At 35.2% G+C, this 18715-nt stretch overlaps 1 long non-coding RNA gene across 1 annotated transcript in view; it reads left to right on the top strand.

Annotated features, from left to right (window-relative positions):
- LOC309606383 overlaps window positions 1-18715 on the top strand; it is an 805264-nt gene that overhangs the window by 213289 nt on the left and 573260 nt on the right. The gene's annotated exons all lie outside the window — the stretch shown is intronic.

Below are 18715 nucleotides of genomic sequence, written 5' to 3'. Positions count from 1 at the left end.
ATTGATATCAGTGTTTACTTCACCATTTCCCAGGGTTGAATAATTATTTCTATTTTTTTCACCAGTATAATTCTGTGATTAGCTACTTGGATTTGATTTTTTCCATATTTTGAATTCCTTGGGATATAATTGCTGGCTGTCAATAAAATTGTTTTTAAGTTCTTGATTTCCAAAGTCTCCAAAAGGCTTGAAGTAGTACACAATCCTACCAAATATATAGAAGAATTACTGTTCATTGATCACCAGCAAGTAATATGTAAAATCATTAAAGAAACATATAATATGAAAGATATTTCCTTATTGTTGCTACAAGGAGTTAATTACTATATTGCTTTAATTGGAGTTATATTAATTTTTATATATTTGTTTATTAGTTGCTTTTTCTTTTTTGAATTGTTTAATTTGCATCCCCTGATTATTTATTATATTATAGTCTTAGTGGTTTCTTACTTTATAAGACTTTTATATATAATATAGTTATTTCCCTGAATAATATTTCCTGTAAATATTTCCCACAATTTATTTTCCTTTTAATCTTTTAAAAATTTGCCATTGACATTCAAGAAATTTTGAATCTTCATGTCAACAAATCTTGAGATCTTTTCTTCTATACTAGAAGTTTGAAGACTGGAGCAGATGTAGTTCTAATTTTGTAACTCTTTGGGTTTATGATTTTATCACAGGGAATCAGCTAACACATTTTTTTCTTTCTGCTTTAAGATAGTGTGTCTTAGTGGATGCTACCTTTCCATCCATATTTCAGAGCACCATTTTTTTTAGAAAATAAAATTTAAATTTTATATTAAATTAAAATGCCAAGAAGCATAACAAAATCCCCTAAACAATGGGAAAGATTCAATGTGTAATTTAAGAGAATTTTGTATAAAAATAATTGAAAAGGTGGCTGTGGTTCATAAACTGTGTGGCCATTTACTTTATTGTACTTTATTACCACTCTTCACTAGAGCTAAGGAAATACAGCTATGTTGTCTATCTGGATCCAAAGCCTGCAAACTTTCTCTGTACTTTTTGCTTTAGTGATCACAGATCTCTGTTTGCCTTTCTTCTTTTTATCATTGTTATAGTTACATAGATTCAATAACAAAATTTATTAAGAGCCTATGATGTGCTATGTACTTTTCTAGGTGCTGGTGATACAAATAGATAAATTCTCTTTTGGAGTTTACGTTTGGAAGAATTGCATTATATAATAAGGGAGGATGTGGTAAGTCATCTGAAATCCTCCTTCCTTTTTTTTTTTTTTTTTTTTTTTTTAAATAAGGATGCCCATAGAAAATGCTGTGGCAGGGAGAAACTGAATTTAATTAAATATGACTGAAAAAAATTCTTCAATATAGTAGTTAGAAAATCTTGTTGCTGAGGGAAGAAATCCAAGAAATAAAAAATCCCCTAAAGATTTATCTTTGAACAGACAGAGAAAAATCCATGGACTCTTGAAATTTGTTACTTCTTTAGGGCCTGGGAGGTTGGCTTGCTGTGGCTTTCAGTCTCCTTCTTGGAGAGGTAAAGATCACATCTACTATATTTTCTAATCAACCCTCCACACTCCAGTAAACTGAATTAAGTGCTAATGTGGTATCTCACCATCTTCTAACCTTGTTATTAATAAAAACTTCAATACACACGTGTTCAAGCTTCTAATTTGTGTTCTCCTGAAGATTTCTACACATCGGCAGGGGCTATGTTTTCAGGGCCTGGTAAATAACTTGGGTTAACCTTTGGATAACAGAGCTGGGGAAATGTGAGGTAAGGCACCAGGGGGTGGAAGGGACAGCTTTGGGCCAACCAAAGACATGGAGAAACCTGTCTTCACTGGTTTGGGGCAAAGCCTTCCTTCACAGCTCCGTTCTCTCTCTCCTTTCTGTCTACCTTTAATAAGGTGACCGTGTTAAGGATCTTCAGAATGCATGGAACCAAAAGTTACTGAAAGCAGATCAAAAAAGAGAGCTTAATCAGAGAGATTCACAGAAAACTCACAGAACCCAATAGTGGAAACACAATTGAGGAGCTCCCTGCTTTCCAGTTTCTGCTTCTCTCTGTATACCTGTCCTGTTCCCAGGCTTGTTTCTTTTTTCCCCAGCTTTATTGAGGTAAAATTGACAAATGAAATCATAATATATTTAAAGTGTACAATGCAATGGTTTGATACACACATACATTGTGAAGGGATTCCCCCCGTTGAGTTTCTGCACATCAAGGTTCTCACCGATTGAAATAAACTTTCTAAACTTACACGCGTGTGTGTGCAGCAGTATAAATTCCACCTTCCCAAAGTCTTTTTTTCTGATGGCAAGCGGTAGCTGTATGAGGTAATACTTACATAGTGTTTTCTACCTGCCAGGCCCTCTTCTAAGTGCCTTAGAAATTTTAGCTCTTTAAACTCATAAACCTTTGCTGAAGGTTTGATGATCCCCATCTTAGAGTTGAGAGGTAATGTAACTTGGCCAAGGTCACACAGCTACAAACTGAGATTTGAACTCAAGCAATCTGGCTCCATAGTCTGTGGGCTTCACCATCGTACTTACTGCCTCTCAAGCTGGGCTAATGGAGACTTTTTTTGACAATGACAGGTGTACCTGTTTCTCTTGCTGTACCCTGAAGTACAGGCTACTCAATCAGGTGCTGGTCCTGCACACATCACTGTGGAACCTCACAAAACTGACATTTAACATCAATGCAAATCAACCTGTCACAATGGTGACATTGTGTTTGAGGCAGGAGATAAAAAAATTGATTGTGTAGCTTTGCTGAATATCAATTATCCTTTTATTGACAGCAAATTGTTTACTTAGGATTATTCAATACATATTCATAAAGTATTGGTAAGATAAAGTAACACTAAAAAATTACAAGCTGGAGATCATTTGCATTTCACTTAGCACGGAGGGTGAAGAGTAGTTTAGAATAAATCCCTTACAATGTATCATTTTGCCATTCCTGTGTAATTTCAATGTAATCCTGAATAAATATGACTTCAATCTAGAACTGAAGCTATATCAATGACCAAGGGACACCAAATCTACTGAATATTTTCATTTCTGGGTATATGTGTGTATCTATCAAACCCAATGAAATTTGGAAGGCAGTATGATAGAGACCTAAGTAGGTAGACTTTAGAGCAGACAGATAGTAGTTCAAGTCTTAATAAAAACCATCAGGAATCGACAGCTCACTATGTACGTGTCACTGTACTAAGTGATGACAAAATAGAGTAAGTGTTAAGAGCCCTCATTTGGAATCAACCAAACCAGGATTGAAATCCTGACTGTATCGTATCCTAGCTTCGTGATTTTGCCTTTCTTTCTTCATCCGGAAAATGGGTATAATTCTTGTTGTAAATATTAAATAAGAAAATCATCTTTCCACTAGAGGAGTGACTGTTAGCAGATTATTTAGCCTTCCTTGGCTTCCTTATTTGTAAAATGGAGATATTAACATCCACTTCTCTAAGTGATTGTGAGGATTTAATGAGAAAAGGTAGGTAATGCTCCTAGTGTTTATTATTTCCAGCATAGTTGGTGCTCAACCACTTGATTTTTTTCTTCCCTCCCATTACTGACCTAAGTCAAAGTTCTTCAGTTGGTTAAGTGTCTTCTGATGAAAAGTGTTTCATGAAATATTCCAGTTACTTATATAGGGAGCAATATATTTGAATGGATAAGAGTTATTATGAGAATTCAAGGAGATTAAAAAGAAAGGAATGGACCAATTTTGGAATTAAGGCTAAATGGTGCTAATTATTCCAAAGCAATTCAGAGCCTCTTTCCAGCTGGTCTGTAATCAGATTATCTGGAAATCTGATGTTTGGGGAAGCCTAACTGAATTAAATTCTGTTTATTTCAAAGCTGCTTCTCTTCCTCCTGTGTTCCCTATCACTGCCACCACTGGAGAATTGAGTAGCTCTGTAACTGAGTTTGCTAAGGGATTGATTTCCCACATACTGCAGCCTCTTCTTGTTGCTCATTTCCTACGTCAAGTCTTACAGGAGTGCGCAATCACATGCCTGCATTCTATTACAGGGAGTCTAGGGATGTTAGTTTTCCTGCTTCTACATCAGGAGGCAGGATTTCTAATGTAAAAAATTGCCAAAATTTAGGAAGGTGTTAAAAAATGTTGGTTATCCACAAATGATATGTGTTCAACTTTCTATAACTAGTGTAGCTATTCTTGTATGACTGGATATTAAAGTTGTTTCTAAATTTTTGCTCTTTTAAATAATGCTGTGCTGAATACTGTTTGTAAATGGGCTTTAAATTCCTTGAGAGTAGAGTGCTATAAAGGGAACTGTTGAACTGTAATGTATGGAAGACTTATTGTGATTCTTAGCACTGGTAGACTATTTCCATAAAGCTTTTGGCAATAGGCCTGCCAGTGATAGATCTAAAAGTTTGCTTCACCACCATCTGGAGCATTATCAATTAAAATGCTTTTTAGAGAGTGCCAATTTTAAAATTAACTTGCATTTTCATAATGACTAGTAATAATGACATATTCTCATTTGGTTATTGGTTTTATTCCCTTTAAAATTTTAATTTTGTTTGAATTATTTTTCTATATACTATGTTCATAACTCTATTAGAGTTTTAATTTTCTTTATATTAATTTGTATGAACTTTTATATAACAAGATTATGAATATTTGTTTATAGTATATATTTCAAATATTTTTCCTGAGTGTATTATTTACCACTTATTTGAGTTTGTTACAACCTGTGATGTTCAAAGCCTGAAAATTTCTATGTGGTTAATGTATTGTTAACACTGTGATTTTTTTCTTTTGTTTTATGCTTCGATGTTCTTTTCAACATAAGATCAGATATATTTTAAACTATATGTTTTAAAATTGTAAATGATTTCTTATTTTTCATTTGGCTTTTTAATCCACCAAGAATTTATGTTGGTGTATGGTAGTAGATCAAGATCTAACTTTATTAGGCTTTAAAGTGATTGTCTTGGTACTATGTATTGAATAGTCTTTGATTTCTTCATTTATTTATGATGTCTCCTTTGTAATGTAAATGATATGTGTTATTTTTAGGCTGTCTTTAAAAAATGGCCTATGTGTTGATTACTCATTACAAATCTATATCAAAAAGTTTTGGGGTTATTCTCACTTACATATCCTATCAGACAAATTCTAGAATCACCTTGTTATGTTAGTGATTTTGCATCTAAACAGGGAAATGTATGTCTGTAATTTACTTTTCTCCTGTTGTTTTGAAAACCAGATAGCTTGCTTAAAGCATCAAGGTTAAGTATAGACCTCTCTTTCCCCCATCTACGATCCACATGGCCATACATGTCTATCATTTTGGATTGATTTCGTACTATGTGAGTCTGAGCCCAGCTTAATCAGTGTTATGTCAGTGCAGGAGTGAGAAGGCCTGTCTAACCTGGGGCATCTGCCAATCTTCTTGAGGCCAGGTCATGGAAATTACCTGGCAGTGTATCTATACCATATATCAATATATTCTGCTTTCCTTCCTTTTACCTGTGAAGAAGTGATTCTACATTTAGATCTACAGATCCTACACTTGTCCACTAGATTCCATCCTCTTTTGCCTATTTGTGGTGTAGAAAGCTCCATTCTCAGATAAAAATATCTGTTACAATATATACAGACTGAGTTTTATTGATTTACTGCAGCAAGGGAGAACAATTCTTAAATACATCTTGTACTCTTAAATACAATTCTTAAATAGCATCTTGTTAGGAGAAATGAATACATGCTTTTTATCGCTTATATGCTGGGATTGGAAATTCTTAGGCCAGAACATCAGAAGTTGAGGACACTTCTGAAGTCTTTGGATTTGTTGAATTTTAAGGTAGAGTCAATCTAAGTGACATGAGGTTCTGAGTAAAGTATAGTTGAATAATTGATGGGAGCAGTTTTTCTGGTTCTCAGTCTTGCATGACTGATGGAGTTTGTTGTACAGGTTCTCAGACCTCTATCATTTGGCCATCCTGTGACTAGGCCAGAGGGTCAACCACAAAATCATTCTCATTCCAGGTCTACAACATTGTCCTGATCTCTAGGTGACATCTTTATCTCAGTCACAGCAGTTCAGAGTCAAGCCAGGGTCTGACTTTCTTGCTCCTTTGTCAAATGATCAGTGGTTGTGTCATCTTACATGACAGCGGGTATGCAGAGGCATTTAAGACTCAAGAGAAGCCACACTTGACAACTGTAGAACATATAAAGAATAAAACCCTGAATATTTTGAAGCCATGGATCCCCAAATACCAGAGTCCGTGAAATAAAAACATGTCCCAGACTCCCTTTTGTCTACCTTGGAGAGGTAGGGGGTCATAACCTTCAGTTTAGAGATGAATTGTTCTACCTGACCAATTGTGTTTATCTAAATTCAACATGAAGTATTGGAAATGACACAAATACCACCGTGGCTAGCTGATGCAAAGTGAAAGCCTTTTAATTATTTCTACTTGGGCTAAAGAGTTTTAGACCTGCCTTCTCAGGCTTGAGCACTAGGAGAATATCATTTATAACTTTGGCTAAGTTTAATGATAAATTTCTGATCACCTTTTCTAATTTCATAAGCTTTATTGTAGAAATTGTTGCTCAGATGGTGCATGTAAAAAGTGAATCAGTGATTATTCTGAGTAATTCTTCAGAGTAGCATATAGTAGCTTCATATTGAAAGTCTTGACCAATTACCCAATTTATAAAAGTAAAATTTGTTTATAGTAAACAAGTGAGGACTTGATGGCCACGTAGACAGTGGATGTAGGACTTCATAGGACAGTACCCTAATGAAGCACAAATTTTGCTGTGGGAATAGATGTTTAACATAATAGGAGTATGCCAGTTACCTCTTCCTTTGGAAAGACAGTTCCTCTAAATGGAGTTAAAGAACTTCTGTAAAGGTGTTGGAGAATCTCCAAGGAGAACAAGTAGCCTACTACAAAAATATAGTCTCAATATTTGTTCCTGTCCTTGTTATGTTTCTGGCTTCTACTGACAACACTGTAATTATTTTTATAGAAGTATTTTTGCTGTTATGTTTTACAGTCAAGTCCAATTTTTACATGACTGAACGTTTTAGTTGTGGTTATATTTTAGGTACCAGAAGGGTTCAGTGGAATGACTCAATGTTTAGATGAATAGTGGTTAGAGTTTTTATCTGAAGTCCTGGGTGGTGTATGGCAAACCCAAATCAGTACAGTTTAGGGCTATATTTACAGTCTGTAAGAATCTTATGATAGAGTTGTATGATTCTGTCCAGGGCAAAATGGTGTATGAATATGCTTAGAAGAAGTCTCTTCGACAAGGCTATGGTGCAAAAGCTCTTTCATCAGCAACTTATGACTGGTATAAATATGTAATAAAATATTATTTAAATGGATTAATAAATTAATTAAGAAAAAGGAAAATATGCAACTAGATGGGGTGGTGGTGGCCTTGTGGAAGATGATTAAGTGTGAGGGCTTTGGAATCAGACATCTTAAGATTGTCATCTGGTGCTACCCCTCCTGGTATCTCTAGGGTCTCTTTCAGCCTCTTCCTTTATTGTAAAACAAAGACGATTATAATACTTACCTCACAGGGTTGTGGTGAGAATGATGTGACCTAATGTATGTGAAGCACAATCGTGGGCACAGAGAAAGTGTGCAGCAAATGACAGCAATCAGGATCATTATTATTTCGTTCTGTATTTTCCCAGTTTTCCACAATGTGACTCTATTCATTTATGATTAGAAAAATCAAATTTAAGAGGAAAAAATTTAAAAATTGGTGTATTGAATATCTTCCTTTTCACTTGTTCCAGCTAGGAATTTGAAATACATCCACTGACTATTCACTGAAATATCTTCTACTTTTTGAAAATATTGTGAGACTTTTTCTACTCCATGAATCCTCACTTTTTAATGCTTGGAAGGGACTGAAATGCCCATGTTTGCAAACTCTGGAGACAATAAGTTTATTCTCAAGTCAAAGTTTTTACGGCATTAAAAAATATTATAGTTTCTCAAGTGTTTTCTACCCATATACTTATACAAAGGTTTGTTGAAAATCATTTAGTCAACAGGTGTAAAACATAAATAAATGAGTAATTTGGCCCCTAGCACTCCTGAGGACCTATATTGGGAACTTTTTTTTTTTTTTTTTTTTTTTTTTTTAATTCAAGTGCCTGGGAAAATAATCTAAGGGATTCCAGTCAGGAAAATGGCAGAACACTTGTCTCTAGGAAAGTTGTCACCTTTATGGATTGTTAATCGTGTGTGCATGGCTAGAGGCTTTTATTAGTTAGAATGCACAGTAAAAACAAATTCCATATTCAATTCTATCATTGACTCTAATAAAATTTCTGGCAAACTTCAACTCCTTCCTGAAGACTCAAGTTAAATGTTACCTTCCCTGAGAAGCCTTTCATGATCCCCATGCATAGTTAAGTTTGCTTTGTTTTTAGGTTGACTATGTGTATGTATTTATCTGTTTTCATTAAAAATGACTCTGAGGAAAAGTATTTATCTTGTTTTTTTGGTACCATCTGTGCTTGGCAAAGTGTCTGATGTGGGACATGGTCAGGAAATGTTTATTAAATGAATGAATTAATGAGTGAGGTAAAGAATCTGACAGAGCATCTTTTTAGTCAAGCAGGATTCACAATCACAAAAAGAAGAAATAAGGAGAAAACATAAGTTTGTTTAAATTTCTATGGCTCAGTGCAAAAATGGCTTCTTGTCACACATTTATGTCTGAAGAATATTGATCAACACTGATGATTTTGTTTCTTAGTGAATTATTAAATTCAGCTTGCTAAATCCTTGAGGGCAAGAGTCATGTCTCAGGCATCTTTTGATCGCTTATGTCTCTCCTGTGGTGGTTGCTGTGTTTGGAGCTCTGTGCTTAGATTATGAAAGGCCTTTCATTCTGTGCAAGTCCCTTAGAAGACATCTTCTTGATAAAATGGTTCTTAGTGTTTAATTCTCAAACTTCTCTGATTACAATGTAAGCATCTCATAACAATGTTTTCCACATGGTATTAGTTTAAGAAAAACTATATTTACATGCTTGAAACGAAATACATTTAAAACAAATTGATGTGAGTTAAGTTTTTAGTTACATTCTAGACATGAAATAAGCTGGCATTAGGTGCCTGAGTCTCTTTCTTAGAAAATTTCTTAGCCTGCTGGGAAAGACAGAGAAGTCAGCGATTGTAATGACTTGAGCCTAAAAGGATGCACTGGAAATTATGGGAATCCTGAGTAGGACTGTGCATCTAGCCCAATTTAGGAGGGACATGATTAGCTGAGCCTTTCAGGGAAGGTGAACAGTTGAGCGGAATTTTTTTTTATGGTGGGTAGAATCAGAGAAGAAGGAGCAGTTTCAAAGAAGGGAAGAAGTATATATAAAAGCACAGAGGTAAGAGAGAGATTAATGACCCATTTTGGAGGCCTGAATATATAGTTCCATGTAAGTGGACTGTAGGCTTTGTTTGTGGAAATGGTAGAAATTGAGGCTTAGAGGCAGGTAGACACAGAGCAGAAATGGCCTTGTATGGCATGACAGCGTGTTAAGACTTTTTGCTGAAGACTGTGGGGTACCATAGGCATTAAAGTGGCACTAGTCCATAGAAGAAAATTTATACATTTGCAGTGGAGAAGAAGAGGAGTAAACCATGGTTAGAATAAATATTATAGCAGTGAAATCTGTGACTATGGGAACGGAAAACAGAGAAGAGTTTAAGATTTAAACTTTTGCCCTGAAATATTGGATAATAGGTGATACCATTCATTCACTCATTTTTTTTTTTATTCAATCAATATTGATTTAGCACCTGCCATTGGCAGACCACTGTTTTAAACACTATGGATAAAAAGATGAAAGGTTATAGGCCCTCTAGGAGCTCACAGCTTAGTAGGCAAGACATAAATCGAGACAAATAGCGACAATACTATTAAGTATTGTCACTTAAGTGACAATAAGTTAGGCTGGGACTTAGAACAGGGTGTGATTAATTTTCCTTGGGGGTCACTAGGAAAGTGTGAGAAAGTTGATGATTCTTGGGCTGGGTCTTGAAATAGGAATAGAATGCTCCAAGTGTACAAGGGGAAACATTTATTCTAGGAAAAAGAACATTATGAGCAAATGCATGCTGTTTCCAAGAAACCCCAAGTAGCTCAGTATTTCTTAGGCTTAAGTGTTGAGGTAGTTTGGAGATGGGACTGAGCAGGAGCCAGTCATCATGACTCTAGTAACCATGCTAAAAACTTTGGACTTTACAGGCAAATCAGTGGTTCTCAACTGGGGGCGCACATCAGAATGATCTGAAGGCTTCAAATAAAATTCTGATTTCTGGGCTCACTCTACATTTCCTGAATTAGAAAGTCCAAAGGTGACCCTTCAGTGTAGGTCATTTTCAAAGCTCTATGGACCAATCTGATGCAATGCCACTTTAGGGAATGGAGGAATCATTGAAAGTTTAAACCTTTTCCATTGCTACACAAAGTATTGTTTTGCTTTTCTATTGTTTTAGTGACCTACACCTACCTGTCTTAAAAAACACAAATGAGATTGTAATGTTTACTGTCCAACCTCATAATAATCAGTTGCCATTTTCCAATCAAATGCACAGAATAAATGGAATCTGATGACTGTGGAATCAACCTCCTTTGTGGCTGTAATCTTGCTAGAAGCTGCATAATGTGAAAATGACCATGAATTTTTTTTCAAAACCATTTTAGTTATAAAAATCTTCCCACAGTATATAATTGAATAATTCAATAGATTTTTATGAAAGAATCGGGTACTGAAGGTTGGTGCTTGTCTTTTTTTTTTTTTTTTTTAAGACATGGAAACCAATATTTACTTAGAAGTGAGAAAAAGACTAACAACAGATTACAATTTTGAAAAAGTTGATAAAAACTTCATCACAAAATCAGACTATCTAAATTTTTTTTCTAATTACATAACTTATGTAAAAAAGAAGGAAATCTTGCAATATGCAATGACATGGATGAAGTTGTAGTGCATTACACTAAATGAAATAAGCCAGACACAGAAGGACAAATACTGCATGTTTCTAACTTACATGAGTTATCTAAAATTGTCAAACTCATAGAAGCAGAAAGTAGAATGATGGTTGCTAGGGGCAAGGGAGGGTGGGAGAAATGGGGAGCTATTGTTCAAATGGTATAAACTTTCAGTTATGCAGGGTGAATAAGTTCTAAAGATCTACCTATAAAATAGTTAACAATACTGTATTGTGCAATTAAAATTTTGTTACACAGGTAGATCTCATGTTAAGTGGTCTTACCACAATTAAAAAAAAGAAAAAGAGAAGTACTTCTCTTCTCAAAGAAAGAAGTATTTTGAGTTGGTACTTGTCTTAATTCTTTCAATAATTAGTGGATGAAATGTCTCCTCATATTTGGTAGATAGAACCAACAAAAGTGATACCTATATCTTTTGTTATTAAAATAGGTAAGTTATCCAGCTGAAGACAGGGAATGAAATGATGATTTCAAGCAGAAAAATAGACAGTCTTCTTTGCCGTTGAAATGGTAGTGAGAGCATACGATATACTTGGGAGACGGGCAGTTCACACTATATCACAGTTTGTGATTTCAGCATCAGTTGTAAAGAGTGCGGTAGGAACGCCTGTATTTCAAGCCTCAGTTCTGAGTGGCATCGAAGCTAATTCAAATCAGCATGTTGAATAGGAAAAGAAATAAAGATATTGGGAAAGAGGAAGATCAGGTGACTGAAGGAACAAATTCCTTCTGTTTTAATTGCTTTAGGAACTGCTGATATTATTTGGAACAAGGGAAATAAAGAGTTACAGAATTGCGTGGCTGGAGAAACTAAAAAATTATTCACTTCAGTTTTCTACCTCAGACTTAAATCTGCTTTCCTGAAACAATCTTGCTTTTCATTTAATCCTTAACTTGTAAAATAATATGGCTTCTACGTAGTAGGCACTTAATAAACATCGATTGAATGAATAAACACATGAATCTTTTCAGTAAGATACCGGTTGAGACTTTTCTCAGCCCTTTCTTTCATATCTCCAGTGATAGGGATCCTACGGTATTTGGAAAGTTCTGTTTCAAACCTTTTCTTCCTATTAAGCATATATTATTGGGGTAGAGAATATGCAGTTTAGACTCCAGCAATCCTAGGTTAGTATCCACTACTCATCAGTCATAAACTATTTAACCAATTATTTAACTTCTCTAAGCCTCTGTTTCCTCAGCTGCAGAATGAGCCCTACACTTGCCTTGTCAGGATTAAATGAGATGGTTCACATAAAGTTCTTAGTACAGTGCCTGCTGGGTAATAAAAGCTTAATAAATGTTAGCTTATTATTGTTGTTAAGAAAATTATTCTCTCACTATATAGTCTGCCGCTAGTCTTAGCCACATGGAACAAATCTAATTCATCTTTCATCAAAAGACTTTCAAGTATTTGGAGATGACTATTATGTTCTTTGACTGGGTAGAGGTAAAGAAGATGAAGTAGATATTTTAAAACATTAATGTTATGTAATGGGATTTGATATTTTAACACCATATTTCCCACTCTTGATATTTACCATAATCACTATAGTGTGTATATATTTATTGAAGTGCCCTGAATATATATTAATGTCTTTCTCTTTTGCATCATGAAACAGTGATCTGATTCTGAAATAAGAGTAAAAATTTATAGTTAAGTGTTCTAAGTATCAATAGATTGATTTGCCTGAAATTTGAACTAATTCTTTTCTATTATTGTTAGGCCGTTTTTTTTTTTTTTTAATTGATGTATAGTTGATTGACAATGTTGTGTTAGTTTCAGGTGTACAGCAAAGTGATTCAGTTATCTATCTATCTATCTATATAGTCTTCTTTTTAAAAAATTTTATTGAAGTATAGTTGATTTGCAATGTTGTGTTTATTTTCTGTTGTACAGCAAAGTGATTCAGTTATACATATATGTACTCTTTTTCACATATATATTCTTTTTCAGATTCTTTTCCATTGTAGGTTATTACAAGATACTGAGTATAGTTCCCTGTGCTATACAGTAGATCCTTGTTGTTTATCTATTTTATATATAGTAGTGTGTATCTATTAATCCCAAACTCCTAATTTATCCCCTGGCCCTTGCCCCTTTGGTAACCATAAGTTTATTTTCTACGTCTGTGAGTCTATTTCTGTTTGGTAAATAAGTTCATTTGTATCATTTTTTAGATTCCACATATAAGGGATATCATATGATATTCACTTTTCTCTGTCTGACTTACTTCACTTAGTATGATAATCTCTAGGTCCATCCAAGTTGCTATAAATGGCATTGTTTCATTCTTTTTTATTGCTGAGTAGTATTCCATTGTATATTGTACCACATCTTCTTTATACATTCATCTGGCGACAAGCATTTAGGCTGCTTCCATGTCTTGGCTATTGTAAATAGTGCTGCTATGAACACTGAGGTGCATGTAACTTTTCGAATTAGAGTTTTCATCTTTTCTGGATATATACCCAGGAGTGGGATTGCTGGATCATATGGTAGCTCTATTTTTAGTTTTTTAAGGAACCCCTATGCTGTTCTCCATAGTAACTGCACGAGTTTACATTCCCACCAACAGTGTAGGAGGGTTCCCTTTTTTCCACACCCTCTCTACAATTTATTGTTTGTAGACTTTTTAATGATGGCCATTCTGACTGGTGTGAGATGATACCTCATTGTAGTTTTGATTTACATTTCTCTAATAATTAGCGATGTTGAGCATCTTTTCCTGTTAGGTCATTTCTTAATAATAACAGCTGTCCATATTTACATTTCCGCATCTGTGCTATGTAACCCTTATCCTTTGAACTGGAGAAATTCAGCCTTTTTGATAGTACAATACTGCATTTTTTCAGAGGTACACAGGCTTTACAATTAGACAGGCTAATGGTCTGTAACTACTCTGCAACATGTAATCTTGGGCAACTTACCCTTTTAATTTAGAGTTTTACTTTTCCTATTTATAAAATGAGGAGACGATCTGTGACACTGAATCTGTGAGATATTATGAGATAATAATAATCACAACTAGCATTTATTAACCACCTATTTTGTGCTAGTTATTATGCATACATATATATATATATTATATTGATCAGTCTGAGTTCTAGTAATTATTTTGTAAGGTAGAAACTATATTTTCCATATATGTAATGAGCATAGCAGTCAAAGTGTTATTTTCCATTGTCTTGCCTTGTTGCAGAATTTCACAAGAGTTTTTCAATTTCATGATATAAAAAGAGGCAGTATGGTAGAGGGGTTAAGAATGGAGACTCTGTTTCAGACAGTTTGGGTATACAATCTAGCCCTATCATATCTTAGCTGTATAATCTTGGTCAAATTATTTAATCTTTCTAAGCTTCAACTTGCTTATTTGTAAAGTGAGAATAATAACATTGATACCTCATAGGATTTCGTGAGATTAAATTAGATGGGGTATTATAGTGCCTGGCATGTAGCAAGTTCCATGTAATAACAAAAGCTAACATGGACTGCCCTGGTGGCACAGTGGTTAAGAATCCACTTGCCAGTGCAGGGAACATAGGTTTGATCCCTGGTCAGGGAAGATCCCACATGCCGTGGAGCAACAGCCCATGTGCCACAACTACTGAGCCCGTGTGCCACAACTACTGAGCCCATGTGCCACAACTACTGAAGCCTGTGCACCTAGAGCCCATGCTCTGCAACAAGAGAAGCCACCACAATGAGAAGCCCAAGCACCGCAACAAAGAGTAGCCCCTGCTCGCCACAACTATCAACTATTATCTATATATATATTAACTAATATCAGTAATATTCCTCAAAACAATCTTACTACATAGTGTATTAGTCAGGGTTCTCGAGAGAAACAGAACCAATAGGATAGATAGATAGATAGATAGATAGATAGGGATGTATAGAAAGAGATTTATTATGAGGAATTGGCTCATCTGGTTATGGAGGCTGAGAAGTCCCGTGATCTGTTATCTATAAGCCAAGGCCCAGGAAAGCCAGTGGTGCAATTCTAGTCCAAACCTGAAGGCCTGGGAACCAGGGGAGCCAATGATATAAGTCCCGGTCTGAATTTGAAGCCCTGAAAACCAGGAGTGCTAATGTCCAAGGGCAGGAGAAGATGAATGTCCCATCTCAAGCAGAGAACAAATTCACACTTCCTCCACCTTTTTGTTCTATTGAGGCCCTTCATGGATTGAATGATGCCAACCCACATTGGTGAGGATGATTTTCTTTACTTAGTCCACTGATTCAAATGCTAATCTCCTCCAGATACACCCTCACAGACACACCCAGATATAGTGTTTACTAGCTTTCTGGGTATCCCTAAGCCCAGTCAAGTTGACTCATAAAATTAACCATCACAGGTAGGTAACATATTTCCCCTTATTTTATAGAGTGAAAAACAAAGGCACGGATAGATTAAATTACTTGTCCCAGATACAGGGGACAGACAAAAAAGGGGTTGTATCAAGAATATGTGTGTGTGTGTGTGTGTGTGTGTGTGTGTGTGCATGCAATCTCCTACAAATCAATAAGGAAAGCACAAATAACTCAGTAGAAAAAAATGGAATCAAGGAAACGACAATCGCACATATTGGAGAGGATGTGGAGCCACAAGCTCTCTTAGATGCTGCTATTATATATGTAAATTGGGTCAACCATGTTGGAAAACAGTTTGGTTTTATCTACTTGATTTAAATATTCATGTACCTTATGATCCAGCAAATTCATGTTGACATGTAAACACCTAAGGGAAACTCTTGCATGTGTATAACAGTAGCTCTGCAAGAATGTTTACAGCAGCTTTTTTCATAATAGCAAAAATCAAATGGCTCAAGTGATCATCAACAGGAAAGCAGGAGAATCTGTGGTGGTCTGTTCCCTGAATGGACTATTACAGAGCAGTCAAAGTGAATGAACTAGAGTGACATGAAAAAGATGGGTGAATATTAGCAAATATAAGATTAAGTAAAAAAGTGAATCCCAAAATATTACTTTTAAGTTGATTATCTTTTTGTAAATTTGAAAACAAATAAAATATTTTTAGAAATACATACAGTTGTAATAAACTTTAAAAAAAAGAAAATCAAAGGAATATTGAGGTGCAATGAATTATGACAGTTGTCTTGGGTGGAGCAGGTAAGGAATGTGAATGGTGGTCAAAGTTAGATGTAGGCTATTGTCAAGATCCTAACTTTCGTTTTGAGAAGTGAGTTCATCAGTTTCTATGATATTATTAGAAAATAAGTGAATAAACAAGGTATACATTGGAGCAATAAGAGTGTGTCATGAATGTAGGAATATGATGAATCCATTTTTGTTCATCTGAGATCCAAAAAGAGAGAAAAAAATATCCCAGGTCATTTGGCTCTAGAGTCTGTAGTCTCAATAGACTGTTATGCTACGACTTTATTATTGTTATTATATTCCAAAATGAAATAGGTTTCTATAGGTTGTTTAAATAAACCACGTATCAAATATTGTTCTGAGTTCTGAAGATACAGAGGTAAATAAGACAAACAACATCCCTCACTGAGCTTACATTTTCCAGATTGCATGTGAGACAATCCAAGCCATTTAGGTAAAACAGAGTGTCTAATGAGGGGTTTCTGGGAAAGATTTTCTTCCTTTTAAAAAGAACACACAAGAGGGATGTAATCATGCTTATTTGGGAAGCTGGAAAATTCAGTAGCATTTTTCAATCCTTAGAGGAGCTTCTTTGAGAATAAAGCTGACACGTTGAGGATGGAAGGAACCTGGGTCCTTAATAATGTTCAGTAACTGAATTAACCACTCCTGGAGTCACCTTACTTAGGATTTACATTAATGGTTCCATGAGATGATAAATTTTCCTTATTGCTTAAGTCTTTTTGAGTTGAACTTTCTATTGCTTTCAACCCAAAGAACTCTAGCTGAAAAATAATTTGATACTAGGAATGGGATATTGCAAGGAACAGATCCTAAAATTTTGGAATTGTTAGGGGTAGGTAGAGAATCGTATTATTCCCAATATCTGTAAATATCCCCTTAAAGGGATTAAGTTCTTCCAGAATAGTGATATAAACTCCAAGTGTAAAATGATGTGGTATAGCATAAAATTAAGCTTATTGGTTGGAGAAAGATGCTACTTTGCATGAATAATATAACCTGTGACCGTAAGCCCTCGGTAGAAAAGCTGTGGTGAGACAAGCTCTAACTGCTGCTACTCTGCAACCTCCCTTCAGCATCCTTTGCTAAATTAATAAGGAAATGTGTGTGTGTGTGTGTGTTTGCGTATTCCTGTGTTCATATTCTATCAGTCACTAGCTCACCTTGTACTTGGTGCCATGAAAAATATAAAAATGGAAAAAAGAAAACAAGGAACATGACAAGGATCTACAAGTAACTAATACAAAGCTGTAACAGGCTGATTGTCCCACAACGGGTGCTTTCAAAATACAGTGGTGATTCTGAAGCATGAGGAATCCCATTTGGATGGTAGGAAATAAAAAGCTTAAGATTCCACAGCATTTGTTTCTCCAAGTTAAAGCTGTTGGACGTGCTCTCCATACTGTTACAGTTCTCGCTTCAGAGGCAATCCCTAGGAATGAAAAGATTCGTAAGTCAAGATAGCTCACTTCAGATTTTTAGGATTTGTGCTTGAAATTCACATAGTAGTTGAATAACTCTGGAAAATTCATTTTGCTTCTGTAAGGCTCAATGTTCTCATGTAAAATGGGAATATTACATGTGTCTCAAAGGGTGGATATAAAAATTAAGTGCCAGGTTAGGCAACCCTCCCCCCACCATCTTTAAAATTTATTTTTCCTCTGTCCTTCTCTAGTTTTACTTAGTCTCCCATATTTTCCTCAGATTTTTGGTTTGGCCTTTGAGGCATTCAAGGCTACACATTTCATATTGCTACTGATTTCGCAATCAATGTGTCCTAACCTCCAATGTTTCCCACTTGGCTTTTTGTTACCTAATTGTAAGCACTTCTGATGCATCCATTCACAATCAGCTTTTCCCTCTGGTCTTGACATTTCCCTATTGATTGAGAACATCTTCGAGGACATTCCAACTCTGCCAGGTCTAATATGTAGAGAAGGTTATCACCTCATCCACTGAATACTTTCTGCTTCTCAGTCATAGTTCCTTCCCTCTGTGTTGAGCTGGATTTAATGCAGGTTTTTGTTTGTTTTCTTTCTTTCTTTTTTTGCACATTAACCAAAAATTCTTTTTTTGTTGGGAATAGACACAAGATCTTTTGCTATTGTTATGTATATATCTATATCTATATCTATCTATATATACACACTTCATGTCTCTAGCACAGTATTCTTATATGCATCAGACAAAAGGATTGTATAATACCTATATTGATCATTATGGAATGGTAGTTAAGGAAATAGGTTCAATTCTGTCTCTAACACCTACTCACTGTGTGACCTTATACAAGCTACTTAGCTTCTCTGTAAAATTGAAATAATGATAGCATGTTCTTTAAGGAATTATTGAGAAGGTTAAATGAGTTAATTTAACAGCCTGGCAAAGTGAGTGCTTAAAAAGTATTAGCTATTTTTACTCATCTCTGATGCATGAGGAATTCTACTAATATGCAATTTAAAAAATTTCCTGTAAAAAGAGGAATCAGCATTTATTCAGTAAACACCATGTGAAGATCCTGAACAATAACAGTAATAGC

The sequence above is a fragment of the Balaenoptera borealis genome (assembly GCF_965194805.1).
Source record: "Balaenoptera borealis genome assembly, chromosome: 11".
Classification (NCBI taxonomy): domain Eukaryota; kingdom Metazoa; phylum Chordata; class Mammalia; order Artiodactyla; family Balaenopteridae; genus Balaenoptera; species Balaenoptera borealis.
The sequence above is the reverse complement of the archived record's forward strand: the minus strand, read 5'-3'. Positions and strand labels throughout refer to the sequence as shown.